Below are 5263 nucleotides of genomic sequence, written 5' to 3'. Positions count from 1 at the left end.
CGTACGTTTAATGCTCTAATAAAGATTTGGTCAACTTATTTTCAAAGCTTAAACGTTTAAATTTGGGAAATGTGATAATTTGACTCTTTTGAAACTTTAAACTTAATTCGATATGGTTGTTATAGTATGACGTAGGCTTTTGGAATGACTGACGCAGTAATTCGAATTAATCTTTGGGGAAATTGTCTTTTAATATTTACTTAACGTTTCCAAAATTCGGGGCGTTACATGTTTTCAAGGATAAAACTACCCTAGGGTAGCCCTATGATTATTTACTTTCATAGGGTACCCTAGGGTTTTAGGCATTTTCACTAATTTTCAGTTATTAGTGAACTTTTACTAGTTTTGCAAAAGGTGCATGTCCTTTTGTTTGATTGCATAAGGTGTCCTTATGTTCGATTGCAAAATGTGCATGTCCTTGAACTCAAAAAATGTAAATATGAGAAATTTTAGTCTAAGTCTCCCTTTTTGTTTTTTTTCTCTCCAAACATTGTATACAAAAGAGCATCTCCAACCCGTCTTCAAAACTCCAAAATGAAAAATGGATGTAACATATTGATGGAAGATTTTGTAATTTATTCTTTATTTTCCTCACTTTTTGGAAAAAATTTGGAGGGACTCATTGTCCTTTTTAAAGATTTGATCTTCAAATTTACTTTTGGATCTCCAAATATAGAGATCACACTTTCATTTTGGAGACCAAATTTCTAAAAAGAACGATGGGACTGTGGGTGGTGGTTTCCAAAAACAGTTCTCGGATCCAAACCACTCTCCTCGCTCCTCCTCCACATGACTTGCACACAAGACATAGAGCTGTGGGTAGGCTTACCTCCCTCCGACGATCAAGTTAGAAGAGGAAAGAGTAGGGGAAAGTATTGTAGCTAAGAGAAATGGCGTACCTCTTTAAGGTTTATCCTTTAGTATTTATAGGTCACGCATACTTGCTCCCCAAGTCACTCATTTCCAAGCGCGAGCCCGTTACATCACCCATAACCGCTTTGATTTTGGCATCACGCTGATGTCACTGGGGTGCCACGTAGTTAGCGTCCACGTGCCCAAATGGTCTGAGATCCTTCTGGAACCTTTCACTAAGATGGTAGGGCTCAACTCCACGAGTCGAGCTTATGCCTAACCCATCATCATTTACCCATGCCTAGTCTTCGATGGAGCGGGTCATGGTTATCCACGCCATGTAACGACCCTAATTTTGGCCCTGAATTTTTTTTAAATAAAGATTTGTATCGTTATTTCAAACTATCATTTAGTTAAATTAACTAGTTTAATTATAATAATTATAGATTGATTATTGATATGTCAAGAATTAGATTTATAAAAATATGTATATATACACACACACACACACACACACACACTTTCCTTCTTATAAGGTTGCCCTCAAGTTAACAAAATGCGGATTTTGTTTGTCAGCTATTGGATCTCATCCAACAACTCTTGTTTTAAAAGGGATCTCGCGGGTAAAAATGACCCAGAATAGGTCGGGTCCAGGTACGAATCACACGCGGGTTGTGCATCCCCTTTTCCCTTTGCCTCATTTCCCCTATCCAGACAGACGATAGAGAGAGAAAGAGGAGAGATGATTTTGGATTGAGGGAGAAAAACATGAACGATCTCATCCACGATCGACGACCCACGAAAAACAACGGGAATCAACCACATTCTGAAGTATTCTAGTTTTATTACCCTATTAGTTCCTGGATTTCTTCGTAGATTACTTCGAAGATGGCTGGATTACTCTGCAACCACATTCTGCAATGTTGCTTGGCACCAGAATAACTATTACAACACAGACTACATTTTCTATGGTTAACATGTGTTCTGCGACCAACATTGGTGGGTATGCATTCACCAAATTCACAAGCACAAGGTCTCCTCGCCCATCCAAATGTGGCATTTGAAGAAGCAGAAGTCATGCCAACTGTACACGTCTAACTAAAAGTAGACATATAGTGCCAATTTAAAACTTGTTTCTGTACAAATCAGCACTGAAAGATCCATTAAACTTCAGAACAGAAAAGGTTGGATTGAAGACTATAATACCACTGATTTCCATGACTATCTACACATATCTGCCAAACTACAATATATCTAATTGACCTGGATAGGAGAAGCTTAATCAATAAACCAAGTAAAACCCAAGTTTCATAGTATATCAACATATAACTCATCTCCTCTACATACTCCTTGTGATCTTCATCTCCATGCAAAGCCTAGAATAATTTTGTTTCCTAGTAATCAGAGTAGTTCTTTCTTGTTCATTTAGTTGAACAAGTATAGGGGACAACGAAACCGAAGAAAAGAGGTGATATTTCTTTACAAAAATCCAATCAATACCGATTTTCTAGATCTTTAAAATATCAATTTTTGGAAAATCTAACTCGAAAAAAAACCCCTTTTTAACAGATACAGAACAAATCCTAACTCAAATAAACCCTAACTATTCATTTTGTCTAACTTGAACTAATTTCTGTGCCATATGTATAGATGTACCTATGTGCGTAACTTTGTATGCCCTAATCCATTATCCCTAAATTCAAAGTTGTAAACCCTAATTTTTTTTATAACCTATGCAGCATTTGCAATCTACTGGGTTGTTTTTGGAATGGGATCTGCACTCACCCGAGGTATATTATAAGTGTAGTTTCAAAGGGGGCTGAGTAATGCATTCAACATTTTGTACGAGTCCAATTCTGACCTTGAATTGTCAGGAAAAAAAATCTCTCCCTCCAAGTGTTTGTTTATATTACTCAATCAATTGCCATTCAGTAACTCTCTGCTTGTTACCGAGAAAACATGGTAAATGTCACAAATGGAGTGGTATGGAACTCTAACTTGTGTTGGTAGTTTTACCCTTATGCTCTTCTGTATGGAACACAAACTTTGGTTTGTTAAGTTTTCTTTCGCATTGTCATTTTAGTTGCTAGTAAATGGGAGAAAAGTGAACAAATTGTTTGCAAGGTGCCTTTAGTAAATTGGGGATCATAAACATCGTCAATTGCGTTTCTTTTCAACTTTCGGGTTCCTTTAATGGATTGAGAACTATGTGTTTGTATTTTTTGTATGGGGGTTGATGTTAATGTGTTCAGATATGCTAAATTAGTAGGACTTCAGAGTATTTAGACAGCTGTGTAGGAGGAACCACAACAGTCAGGCCCAACCTCCTGTTGGGTTACTCTTTTTATCCAATTTGGTGCATTTGCACTTTATTTGAAGAAGAATATGTTTGTGCTTAAACATAATATACATGTCCTCTATTTAAGTATTTTTAACTTACATGTTTTGAAGGTGACTATAACACGGTTTGGGTTGGAACTGGTAGAGGCAAAAGCTTAAAGAATGGGTCAGGACTTATTTATACTTTTCATTTTGAGTTTCTTTACTTTTCTCTTAAGTACTTGTTCCTGAACGTATTTGTACCATTTGAATGGCTTTTTAGCATTAATCAACTAATTTGATGCTTTTATCCAGGTAATGCAATTACGAGAAGCATGTAGCCATCTGCCATCCTCAACTCTATCCTGGTAGTGAACCTGAAGTAGGAGTGGATGTTGGATATAGCTCAAAATCCATTTATCCTCTTTATTGTTCATATGAAAATATTCAAGAAGCTACATAGTCTTTGACTATTCCTCTGTGCAAGCTCTAAAGTGTGTGTGCAATCTATGCTTATTGTATTAACATTTATGAGTGACATTAAATTGTAGGTTAAGGAGATTTTTTTGATTGAATCGTCTATGGAGCTTGCAAACCTTGATGAACCTGTTGGTAAGGTAATTCTTTTTTTCCCATCAACATTTTACTTGTGGCTGCTCTTAGAAGTTCGACGGTAAATTATACTAAGTAATGCTGATTATGTTTTTGCATGATAGTTGTATCAGGTTTGATCAATGTAGAGAATGATATCCTATTGCAGCATTTGAATGTTGTGTATGTTTGGTTGCAGGAGGGATCTTTACCAAGTATATGTGTGTTTATGCAATATGTATCGTATAATATTTTTTTGGTTAATCTGATTTGGGTTTTGGAAGTTTTAATCGTACTTTCTGTTTATTACTCAATGGTCTTTCCATTTCTTTTCATGCCTAACTATCTTCTTTGTATATAGAACACGTATTACGGACATAAACAACGACGAGAGTTTCTGACTTATGGAATTTGCATATTATGGGTTACTTTTAGGCCCATAATTAAAGGTTGTGTTTGACTCATGAGCGGGTAGGATTCTGAAGATGTTGATATAGCTTTTGGTCATAATTTTCATGTCTTACATCCTAATGACTATTGATTTTTTTTATTGTAGCAAAGATGATAATATTGTAGCACAACAAGCTTGGTCAGAGGAAAGGATCAGTGAATTAGGAGATCAGTTTTTTTTGGTAGTTTAGTAGTTCTCTGTCCAAGGCTCGAGTGAATTATGTATTAATTTGACTGAATACTAAGTGGTTGTACAATAGAATTGTTGTTTAACACATGTATCATACCGTGGAAAAGTAATATATAGATTGATTTTGTGAGAAAGTAAATGTTCTTGGTATTCTTTTGTGATTTTGTTTGGATTATGTTACGAGAACGATAGGATTTTGTATGAAATATGATCATCCAGGGCAGAAAAACATATTTTTTGGTTGAAATAGTAATTCATTACGTTTTTGTTGGAAAATGAGTTCAGAAAAGACCACATCATGCCAAATATTGAAACTTTTCAGCGATTTTTCAGATTTCGAAAGGCAAAACCCCAACAACAATAACGAATCAAGGCACGATTCAAGCACGCAATCAACTCATTTACGCATAGAGAAAGCAAGAAATCCCTACCTCAATGAACAAAAACAAAGATCCAAGCTCAATCGATCAAGTCCTAGAACTTGAAACATGAATTCCTCCAAGGATACTGCTTTCCGAGCTTCAACCAACGAACCCTGAGCTTAAAATCACATCTAGAGTGTGGAATGAAGGTTGAACTTTGTGGGTTTCGAGCCTTGAGTGAAGTTTTTCAAGCGAGAGAGTGAGAGAAAGGAGAGAACCGAGAGAGAGAGGGAGAGGAAGAGGAAGAGAGAGAGACGTGAGTTTGAGAAGGGAGGGGGGAAATGTTATTCTCCCACACATACATACACATCTATAGATACTTGTTTTTTATAAACCACACACACTCCCCCTCATCTTTTAATCCTAACACAAATGCCTCAAATTCAAATAAACCCAACATTTCCCTCTTGTCCATTCATTTATTGATTCCTTTTAATAA

At 36.1% G+C, this 5263-nt stretch overlaps 1 long non-coding RNA gene across 1 annotated transcript; it reads right to left on the bottom strand.

The window, feature by feature from the left end:
* Nucleotides 1-3650: 3650 nt before the first annotated feature.
* On the bottom strand, nucleotides 3651-4664 carry LOC131308116 (uncharacterized). Its single transcript, XR_009194316.1, has 2 exons — nucleotides 4489-4664; nucleotides 3651-4453 (listed from the first exon to the last, which is right to left on the bottom strand). It is a non-coding gene; the product is annotated as an uncharacterized LOC131308116 (long non-coding RNA).
* Nucleotides 4665-5263: the final 599 nt, after the last annotated feature.

Source organism: Rhododendron vialii, chromosome 11a (assembly GCF_030253575.1).
Source record: "Rhododendron vialii isolate Sample 1 chromosome 11a, ASM3025357v1".
Lineage (NCBI taxonomy): Eukaryota > Viridiplantae > Streptophyta > Magnoliopsida > Ericales > Ericaceae > Rhododendron > Rhododendron vialii.
Note: the sequence above shows the minus strand (reverse complement) of the source record. Positions and strands in the feature narration are given on the sequence as shown.